This window comes from Mytilus edulis, chromosome 3 (genome assembly GCF_963676685.1).
Source record: "Mytilus edulis chromosome 3, xbMytEdul2.2, whole genome shotgun sequence".
Classification (NCBI taxonomy): domain Eukaryota; kingdom Metazoa; phylum Mollusca; class Bivalvia; order Mytilida; family Mytilidae; genus Mytilus; species Mytilus edulis.
Window position 1 is genome coordinate 66,041,350 of NC_092346.1, and position 12,409 is coordinate 66,053,758.

The 12,409-nt window shown below is 31.7% G+C and overlaps 1 long non-coding RNA gene across 1 annotated transcript; it reads right to left on the bottom strand.

The window, feature by feature from the left end:
- Positions 1-526: 526 nt before the first annotated feature.
- On the bottom strand, positions 527-3,788 carry LOC139514471 (uncharacterized). Its single transcript, XR_011662623.1, has 3 exons — positions 3,053-3,788; positions 1,549-1,657; positions 527-1,066 (listed from the first exon to the last, which is right to left on the bottom strand). It is a non-coding gene; the product is annotated as an uncharacterized lncRNA (long non-coding RNA).
- Positions 3,789-12,409: the final 8,621 nt, after the last annotated feature.

Here is a 12,409-nt window from a genome sequence, read left to right on the forward strand (position 1 = left end):
TCAATCTTATATATTCTGAACTCCCAACTGGCATGACCATCATGACCAAGGATCTTGTCCATTTATATAAAAAAAATATTTTGGGGGGGGGGGGATTTCAAATCAAGGACAGACACCACATGAATACATTAGTACATGCGCATATATAATTGATAGTGACAAAATCTATAAATAAGCATTCTCTTTGTTTTTGCAAAATCAAATATGATTATGCAGAGTGGTTTAATTCTTTATTGAAGGCTGTACCTATTACTATAAACTTCAATTCAATTATGGCCTAAAGAGAACTGTGATAGGTACATGTAGCCTTGAAATTGGCAATCATATCAAACCTCCTTTGTTAATAAGACTGATAACTTGGCCTGATTAAATGTGACATATACTTAGCTACAGTGTTAACATAACAATTAGTTTCTTCTGTTTATTAATTCAATCCGTAAATTTTGATCAAGATTCAAATGCATGTACTTCACAAAACAAAGAATAGCAAGGGCATACTACATAGATACTTATATTAAAGTTTTTTTTTTTTTTGTGTACATATTTCTAAATAGCACAAAAATGTTAACACAATTATTTTAAAAAATACAATTTTTGACTTTTCATTTCCTTTTAACAGATCTGTTTTAATATAAATTGATCCCATTTTCTGTTACTCTGTAATAATTTGGAACTTATTTTATCAACACATATATACATCTTTTTAGAAATTCATATAAACCCTTGCATAACATAAATGACATGTATAAATATTTGCCTATATACACACATGAAACATGATAAATATCTAAATAGTTTCAGAAAAATTTGAAATATTCTTTCAGACACCCAGTAATATTTTAGAAGATAAAGATCCACAAACAACTAAGTTGATATTCTTAAAATTGTCCTCCATCAAAATTGTCATTTTCAACATTGAGGTGTCTCAATTACTAAAGTAACTTCCAAAATATTACCAAAAGTCAAACATATACATAAAAAACTTAATAGGTATTGAAATGTTCTGTTGTATGAGTCTCCCAAACTGGTTACAGTTTCATGTGTGATTTTCTTTTAGCTCAGTCACCTGAAAACAAATAAAGGAAAAGTCTAGCTATACATTTATACATCAGTTTTTTGCTTGAAAATGTTTTAAATTAATTATATTAAATAAGATGAATTTTAATATTATATAAATATATTCAAGTACACATATTTGAAGTTTAGTATAATTTTTTAGAAGATTTCACATTCAGGACTTCAAATACATTTGTAGTGAGAGATTAAAACCCTTCTTGCATATCTGGAAAATACACACTTGGTCTCATTAATTTTTATGTGTGTGTCATCTGTGTTTTAATTTGTTCTTAAATTAAGCTGACACTGGTCATATTAAAATGTTTAACAATTCATTTGTTATGCATTCTTATTCTGATTTACATTATGTACTGATGTAATGTCTAGTATATTTACAGGATTTAAGATTTCACATACTTTATCTCATATGGTACTTTATCAAAATAAAGATAAACATGTAAAAAATGTACTTTAAGAGATACTGGTATTCACTTATGAATGTTCATATTAATGCAGTAGGTTAACTTCAACATCAAGTTGATCCATTTTTTTAATTATAGGCTCCTCTATATGTAAGTCTGTCATCTGATGTATCTTTTATCTGTTTAAAGAAATAACAGATTATAAGGTGATCAATTATTCTTTGAATTGAATTTGGAAAATTGTATTTAAAATCAAATTAGTTATTTTCTTATCTTAAGAACCAGTGGAAAATATATAATGAGCTGTTAGCATCTTACTACATTAAAACATTCAAAGTTACAAGACTTTTTTGTATGATTAACTCTATTTTTAAATGGACAGGTTAATGTATAAAATGATCTAAATGAACACTTTAAAGCAGAAATGTAAATTGTGATTAACTTATTACTAAACAACTTTACTTGATATATTTGAGTCAAATTAACCTTATATGTTATGGGCTTCAGGATCACACATGTACATGTACAAATGTATCTAAATTCTAATGACAAGATCTCAAAATGTGCTAATTTTAAAATATTTTTTTCAGTTTTGAACTAAATGTTAAAAGTTTGAAATCCTTGCAATTGTATCATGTATATATCATATGTCTAATTTAGTTTCTAAGGACACGAAGGACAATAAACAACAATTTTATGAAACAAAGGTATTGCGGTCCCAAAAGATCCCATCTAAATAGTGGATTAAGAATCTAATTATCTTAAGATTTGATATACAAGTTTTATTTTTATAAATAAATATATATGTAATCATGATAACCACTTTTCAATATATGTGTGTCTTTCATATGTCATAATATATAGGTACACTGTATATGTAGCAATCAAAATTACAGAAAATTTAAATTTGACGTTCCTGATTTTTAACAAATTAAGCTTACTGTTTACATGTATATCTGACATAAACATACATACATGTATGACTATCCTGATAACTGTAGGATTGTCTTTACTTTTATAAATTGTGACTTGGATGGAGAGTTATATCATGATCTATCATTGACACTCATACCACATCTTTTTATACATTTATCTATTCTACATGTACATGTACATGCAAATGTATTCAGTTGTTGTCGCATTTTGCCTACATGTACATTCATTTTGGCACATGAACATACCTTACTGACATGTACATATTAATGATAAGCATAATAAATAAGGTGACAGACATGTATGGTCTGTTGTGTATATGGAGGATAGTTGTACATGTGATTTTCTCATTGGCAACCATCATGATCATAACCAAATCTTCTTTTTTTTTGTAACTTTTGAGTCTGAAACATGTAGTTTTATTTTTTTTTTATTTCAAATTATTATCCTATTCAAATAATGTTTGAACATGATGAATAAAATTGTATAAAATTGCTTTCAGCACAGATCATATATTTGCAGAGAATAATTTCACATTGTAACTAAAAATATGAGGGAAAGGGGGATGTATTAAAATTATTGAACGGGCCACATGATTTATCCGAGAAGTAATTTTAAACTTTCATAATTTAAATTATTACCTGTTCCAACTGGTATAACTGTCGCAAAGAATTCACTATCACTATCATCTGCTTCAAAGTGATCCGCCTTTCCAGTTTTCAAGATGCACAAAATTATGGCATTTAGATCTTTATAGTTTGATTTTGGTGTCCATGAAATACCATGTACTGTTTTAAGGTGGGAGAAAACTGTATAATTTCCAGCTTTTGTTCAGCTGAATCATCAAAAACTACTCACGGATGGCTTTACATTCCTCATATTCCACATTTCCAGCAAATAATACAATAATTTCAGTCTTATAAATAATCCTCATTCCCGTACAGATATTGTAACTGCCTCTGTCTAGAAGTGATCACCCGTACATGTATGCAACAATCTCCTGGTGAGGGAAATAAGTTTCCCAACACCACAAAGTTATGTACTTTTCTTTAATCTTATCAAAATGTTCAATTATGTATAAAAATATACAACAGAAGTTCATTTTTCTGTCAAAACATTACCAGCTGGTTACAACCTTTATCGGTTTTTAAATTGAAGAGCATCACTTTTGGTATGTCTAAACACCAAAAAGACAAAAGTAAACTGCTGTTTCCTGACAGTTTACTGCATTAGAACATTTACATATCAACAGATACCAAAGATGTTATTATCATTTCCTGCTGTATTCATGGTCATCTTTTAGAATATATATCAATTGTTATATTGTAGGCTGTTTTTGTTGAGAAATTAATACCCCTATTTCCCTATATAAGCAGTCAAATTTACTGAAAAATCAAATTCATTTTTTTATACATAACAAATGTGGACACAGATGAGTGTGGATAGTATGTTTTGATGTTTGATAGTTACTTATGACAAAAGGGAGTTGTATGTTTTCCTATATGGTGTTATTAACGGCGTTGCACGATGACAACCAACCTGAGCATTAGGAGTATTGTTTATTCAATATTTAGTTTTTATGTTCAAGATGGGCATGGAAGAGACAGTAATTACATTAGTTACCAAATGATTATGATCGAATATGTTCCACATCTTTGATTTTTGATTCACTTTGTAGCTAGGAGAGCGACACATAATAGGTTCATTTTTTCATGTGTTTTTTTCTAATTGGGAGATGATATAGAGATTTGATAACATGAGGAGCCTGTAATTCAGTGGTTGTCGTTTGTTTGTGTGTTACATAGTCGCTTTTTGTATAATTTTTGGTACATAACTAAGGCCGTTGGTTTTCTCGTTTGAATTGTTTTATATTGTCATTTCGGGGCTTTTTATAGCTGATGATGGGGTATTGGCTTTGCTCATTGTTGATGGCCATAAGGTGACTTGTAGTTGTTAATGTCTGTGTCATTTTGGTCTCTTGTGGAGAATTGTCTCATTGGCAATCATACCACATCTTTTTTTATATGTATTTGCTTACTATTTGTATGGTTGTATTTATATTATTTTGTGGTGGATCATCAGTATCATTAGTAAAAAATTGTTAAAATGTTCCTCATATTAGAATACATTTATTGGTTTTTAGTAATGACAATGCCTGACATGATGTTTGGGGCTATATGATCTAGGAAGAGAACCTTTGTGCTGATTTTTTATCAATTCTTTGATAATATCCCCTCCAAATCTGGTCGAAGCAAAGAAAAATATTGACCAATATGACAATGATTTCACATAAAGAACCTTTGAGCATGCTTCAAAGACTCACAACTGCTCCAAAAGTAATATGATAGAATTTCAAGTATGTCAAGTGGATATTATCAACAGCTTAATTAGTCTTAATATGTTTAAATATTTAAAAAGTAATAGTATTCAAAAGGTTGTGCAAAATTATTCTCTTTTCATTTTTTTCTGTTATATGGATACTAATATAAGTGATACATGTACCAATACAGTATGTGTTGTGGTATGAAAGTGCAGTAATTAACATTTACTATATCAATGTTAATTCACAAATTAAGAAATTATCCAATAAACAAATGAATGAAAAATGTTCAACATGTACAATAAAATATAGTTTTAGAAATCAGGTTAAATTGAAGTTCACATGAATACGGATTTAATGAGGTCGACTTAATCACTTGCAAGTGAATACTTCATTATCAATATTATTTAACATAATTTGACAAAATTGACCCATTTTGGCTGCTAAAAGCGAATTATTATTTCACTCTTTCAGTTTTATAATTGATTAAACAAAAACGAATCATACTTTAGATTTTTATACATCTCTTAGCTAGTGCCCCTTTAAACATACCCTTACTGAAAAAATCAGCCTCCTGCAAACATTTGCTGCAAGTTTGCTGCGAACTTGCAGCGAACACAGAGTCCGTGAACCACGCTGCAAATACGCTGCAGGTCTGCTGCAAACAATTTACCATGCAAATGAGTGTTTGCTGCAGACCTGCTGCAAACATTTATATGCAAATGAGTGTTTGCTGCAGACCTGCTGCAAACATGTATATGCAAATGAGTGTTTGCCACAGACCTGCTGCAAACATATTTATGCAAATTAATCTTTCTCCTGCGTGTTTGCTGCAGACCTGCTGCAAACATGTATATGCAAATGAGTGTTTGCTGCAGACCTGCTGCAAACATATTTATGCAAATTAATCTTTCTCCTGCGTGTTTGCTGCAGACAGTCAGCAAACATTTTTATTCAGATCAATCTGTTATACAATTAACCAATGTGATGTTGTGTACACACCATTTTATCTATATTACACAACAAATTTTAAAAAAGTTATGTTACATCCATTCATAAAAAAATTCAATTACATTATCATTTGAAAAATTATCATAGCATAAGTTTATACCTTTCAACATGTTAAATAAGTTGGATTAATTCCAAGAACGTTCTCAAATGAATTACATGCATGAATTTGAAGTTAAAAAAAGATTTATTTGAAATTTACTTTGCGCATATATATATATATATATATACAACTCGTCTAAACATCAACCCAACAATGTTAGATCTGTAAATTTGCTTTCGCAAGTTTTTGGTTCTTCCCTCGCCGGGATTCGAACCCATGCTACTGTGATATCGTGACACCAAATCGCCTGCACTGCAGCCGTCCCACTAGACCACACGACCACCTGGGCTCTCAAAAAAAGAGCTTTCGGTGGGCACGTGTTACCTTTCCACGTCAGTTTTAATCTAGCGGCGTACTACAGTACATGATACAATGTATATAAGGCATGAAGATGTAATTGTTACAGATCAGCTAAATTATCTATAGTAAAGGATCCTACAAATTAATGTAAGATACAGTCACAGAAAATAATTATATTCATAAGTACGTCCGAGTCAGTGACAACCCTACAACAGATGTATCCATCGGATCTATATACACAGCTAGTTAAATTAAAATTGTCACAAAATTCAACTAGACTTACATATTTTGCAAGTTATAATCTCTAAGCATATGAGGGAGTATTGTACATTGCATGGTTACATATTTGAAAATGTAATTTTAGCCTTCATGCAGATATCTGTGGAGGGAATGAATTTCATAAGTTTACATTCTACGATGAATTTGTACTTACAAATAATGTCTTAAAAAACTAATCTGTTAATTGCCAAACTATAATGAATCCCTGAACACTAATATATATCATGACACATTGCAAACATCACCAACATTTTCAAATTTCAAATCTTATCTTCCAGGAAGTTACCAATAGGCATGCTCAGTCGTTTTATGTAGTTTCTTGCAATGCTCTTGCAAACATATAAAATCGTCAAAGATTCCTGCAATCTAGTTGCAAACATCCCTTATATTCTTGTTTTTCCTGCAATCTTACTGCAAACATATTTGTTTCTGCAAACTTGCCGCAAGCTTGCAGCAAAAAGCTAGCTGCAAACCATCTGCAAACATTATTCTAAGGGTTCCTGCAAGCTTTTTGTTTGCAGCAGACCTGCAGCAAGTTTGCAGCAAATCTGCTGCAAACATTTCAGTTCTGTAAGGGTACTTTAAGGACCATTTACACTCAGGACCAAGTCATCAGTAGGCAGTACAGATGTATTAAAACAACCTAGCACCATATTGCTAGTAGCGGGAGTAGTATTGTCAGGTAAATTTGGTCTTTTTTTTTAAATTTGGTCAATGAACAATCGAAATAGAATGCTTTTATCTCCCTATTACTTACATTGTACATAGAGGTGATACTTCTTTGACAAATCCTTGTACATGAGAGTTGTCTGTCAAATCTTTATTTCACAAAGAATGAATTGCATAACAATGAACTGAGCTCAAAGCAAAGTACTTTAATAATACACGTAGACAAAGAGCTAAATCCAGTGATATACTTTGTACTAAAGGTCCTTCACGAACATCCACCGACCAAAACCATATCCCAATAACATGCCATACTACATGGTTGGATCAGAAGTCCTGAAAAAGACATGATTTTTTTTTATCATATTTTAAGTATATATGCACAGGTTAAAACTTTTTTGTGGTATAATCATTCAGTATCTAGCAACTATCAATTTGCTTCATGCACAAATTGATATAGGTTGAGTGCCCCTCTGTTGGAAATAAGAACCTAATTTTAGTCAACTGATGAAAAAACATTCAAAACTATAAAATGTTATCTAAGACTTGTCAGTGTCTATTTACCATTGCCACTGAATCAGTGATATATCGTACACATAATTATAAACATGCAATACTAAAATTTTAAAGTACATATACAAATGTTCAAATGACAAAGCAATAATAGGCAACCATACAGCCTTCAAACATGAGGGAAACTGTCCCAACATGAAAAGTATGCATTAATAAAATTGAGAAGAGTAATGGCCTGATTCATAATTCCACTAATAAACAGGTCGGGAACATCTACCCTTCAAATAAACCAGATGCTCCACAGGGCGCAGCTTGATACTACAGCAGAGGTCGAACCCTGAACAGTTGGGGCAAGTATGGACACAACATTAAAGCCTGATACTGCTCTGAATTTGGATTGTGATCATATAGTCAAAACAGAATAGGTTTCCGACACAGAATGAATGTGGTCTAAGAACTTAAAACATTTAATTTTAAATTGGACTTTTACCTATTGTGGTCCTTTATCCAAAATCTTAATACATGGTTTGAGGCACTTGTCGCAGAAAAAAATTCCTATATAGACTATGGGGTCGCCCATTTGATATTCTGGGGGAGGGGGGGGCAGGAGGATTTGTTTTTGACAGGTTATTTATTTTTTTAATCTAAGAGGACAAATTATTCATTTTCTGCACTATTGAAGCAAGATTTTTCATTTTCATTAAAGCAAGGGACTGATTATTCATTTTCACAACTGTATATATATGATATTATGATATTCAAAAATATACAATTTTTAAATGATTTGTTTATTATAAACAACATATTTGTGTTTCCTTTAAATTTTTATTTTGACATATTTTTTTTGCATGCCGAATGCTATAAATTTTATTTTGACATTTTTTTTTGTATGCTGAATTGATGTGCACGCAACTGCGTGTTGGTGTATAGGGAGCTACGGGCCTGAATACAATTTAATTAATTTAATTAAATATATTAAATAACTGGGAATCCTCCCCCTTTATAAGTAGAGACAATCCATCACCTACATCTCAGAAATATTAATCTTAAATTTATATAAATGAAAAGTAAGCTTCCATAAATAAAATTCAACAATGTTTCTTAAAATTAGTAAAAGTGGTTTATCGTCATACCCCAACATGTTGACCATAGATAGACAAACAATTCACTTGCATTCGATTCGCATTTGAACTATATGTGTTTGTTAATGTAAACCATTTCAAATGTGAATTAAACTAATTCAAATTAGGTGTGAACTCAGTATGATTCTCAGGTAGTTTCAAACTGAAAGATACTTTTAAGGGAAGGGAAAGAAACAGATAAAACCATGTGTGTTACAAACACTGTTTATTCAAGTCAGAATCCTGGATCTCAATAGTACTTTGAAAATGTCAAATAAAAACATGAATATGATAGTTACATACAATACTACATGTATTTATTACGTATTAAATGACATTTATTTTAGTGATTGGTAATTAGGAAAAATCTGAAATTCAGGTGTAAATTGAGACAAACAATATCACTGAATGCAGTTTCTAGTCAAGTGACCAGCAAACATGGCAATCTACCTTTTGAATGAAAGGAGAACTCTTACATTGAAAATGAATGATGTAAATCTAGATTCTAATAATAGCCGAAGGGATCTCACATTCACAACAGTTAAAGCATTGCTGAATTAGTGAACAAAGCATTTTTTTCATTAACTTGAAAATCCACCTATTAGAATGGATAAAACCCGAATTTTAAGACATAAGGTCCGAGACCACAATTATTTCGTAGTGCATTTCTTTTAGAACATAAATGAAAATAAAAAAAATCCGACCTGCGCTTTTTCAAAAAAACTTTTACAGTGTGTTGTACTACTCTTGGGAAAAATTATATCAAAATTATAGAAAACTTCATCGGCTCAAACTCAAACTATGAACAATTTTATGTTTAGGGCGTCTTGAAATCTTTTGACAGCTTCTGAAGTGCTAATTTTAAACCTTTTTCAGCTGGACCAAATCACTACTTTCCTTTATAATTCTGGACTCAATTTTTTTTAGTGTAATTTGACCCCCCCCCCCCCCCCCCCCCCCCCCCCGCCCCCTACTTGCAATTTGAGGCATTAAACATGGAGAAATAAATTTGGAAGTGGTATAAAAATTAATGGCAAGTAACCCATTGTCAACACTTTGTTTGGTCTCGGACCTAATAAATTATAAAATTCCTGATAAAAATGCTTGAAACATATTCAAAGAATAAAGTTATATAACTTCCTAATGTCATATCCAAAATTTATCAAAACCTAAAGAGGAGTTATCTTACTGTGGATTCCTATATTTTTCGTGGATGTCAGTTCTCCTGGATTGTTGAAAACTTGCATATTTATCGATATTTGATTTTGTGGTTTTAACAATCCAGACAGACAAATAGCAATAAGGTGTTTAGGAAAACATGACCTAAAACCTCCTTCATATAAGACAAAAATACATGGGAACTCATACTGAATGGTCAAATGTGTTCAATACACCTTATCGCTAATCCCGGCTGACCCGGCCGCTTGAATGTTTGAAGCATACAACTGTAGCGGGGTTGCTTCCCCTCAGTACAGGTAGAACATATAAAGCCAGTCTTAATCAACTGAGCTAGAGAATCGATTCTTTGGCTCAGTGGGTTAACGCACTGACTGTCACGCAGATGACCGAGGTTTGAATCCCGGTGGTGATGATATGAATTTGTAGAGTAGATACATGCTCTCCGGTTACACAACAATCACTTTTCCATTGTGGCGTCAGATATTTTGTTTTATGACGTCAAAATTTTACGGGAACCTGTGTGATATCCAGTAATGGCAGACAAATAGCAATAAGGTGTATATGAAAATTGCAGTTAACTTAAGATGGTAAAATCACAAATCAGCCGTTACTGTAAATGGACTAAAAGTATGACTTTTGAGCAAATTTAAAGGGAAATGACAGGGAAGGGGCCAAATAGTGTTCAAGGGGAGCAAATGCCGTTTAATTTGGTATGGAGGTTTCAAAAATAGAGGGAGAATTAGAGGGAAAGTTGAGTCATCTTTTAAACTTCAGTTAAATAATGACTTGTGAAGTTATGTAGACTTACCTTCTAATTCTAAAAAAAAACCACACTTCTCAGAACTATGTCTAATTCACTTTGACTACTGATATGCAAACCTAAAAACAAACAGAAAAATATATCATAAAATAGTGATTGAAAGATTCATAACACTTTGAAAGGATAATTCACACGTGTTACACGGGGAGCATGTTTGTTTACAAATAATAATGTCACGTGATCGCGCAGACCTCACATGTTGCATCGCCCTTACAATCCACTAATACATAACCCATTATCATGCAAACATGCAACGTGAATGTGATTGGTTATCAAATAATACAGAAATAATGCATGTACAGTTTATGAAGAAATTAGTTCATCAAATAGATGCGATTTTCACTTTTGACACGAACAGGTCGGGTTGACATTTCTGTCATCGGGGATAATAATTTGAGATAAATTGGATAAAACTGACCGTCAAAATGGTCTAGAGAAGCACATCAGGAGAACCTTAACATTAATAAGTAAAACTTACCAAAATTTCTCTAATTAATAAACTATATAACTGAAATTTCACAAAGATAACGGTAAATAATTTTGATGATGTTGAATGATGGTGGTTAAATTGGCGCGAAATAATATTCTTACTCTTTTTGCTTTACGTAAAAAAAAAAATGTATAGAATTGAATTTGACTAAAGTTGAGCATACAAAAACGTGAATATGCAAAAGCCTGGTAATATATTAATGATAAAGTGTGTATAAATTTCCGTAAACGAATTTACCCGTATACTTCACTAAGAATTACATTTGAGCGCAAGGAGATCTTTACCATCTTTATTTGTGAATCGGTTTATATAACCCCGGTTGAACTCAGGGTCGCATTAACGGAATTTTTTGCGTTGCTTTAACTCATTGAGGCCATCTATTTTTATTACGGGTTTCCACATCTTTAAATCGGAATTATAGAAAAAATGGAATGTTGTTAGCAGAATCAAAACAGAAATGATGAACACTGCAACATTTTCAGCAAAACATAAATAGGATGGAGGATCTGTGTATTCACATTATTTGTAAAACTCTCCTTATTCCTGTGAAGCGTGTGCTTACATCGAGGCTTTCTATGCTTATCATCGACGCCACAGTACTTCAACCAATCAGACAACGTTTATTTGGGGCATTCGACCTATTAGAACTCAGATTTTGGAATTTTTCAATCGAAATTGTAGAAAAATGGAATGTTGTTAGTACATGTAAAATAGAAAAGATGAATACTATTAGCTAAAGCAAGTTTGGATGGGGTTCTGTGTATTTACATTGTTTGTACAACTCTCCTTACTGATGCCATATTTTGGAATTTCCGTGACCTAAATGGTTCGCGAAAATTAATATTTTTATATATAGTATAGTAATAACCCAATATGACTTTTTAAAATGTCATTTCCCAACAAAACAAGGTGGATACATTACAAAAACACATTTATCTCAAAAAGGCTGTTGAACAAAATTTCCAAGTTCTGCCTGGTTTTCTCTGGCATTGCCTCTTAATTGGTTTGATGTGTGTTGAACTTTTGATTTTGACATTTGATAAAGGGCTTTCCATATTGAACTTTTCTTAAGAGTTCGTTAAACTTATTGCTTAAACTACATACATTAATTTATATTCTTATTTATTAATTCTGTTTTATAATCTCGTCAAGCTGTTTGATGTTCATGTTAGACATTTCCGGGTTATAAAATAAGAGAA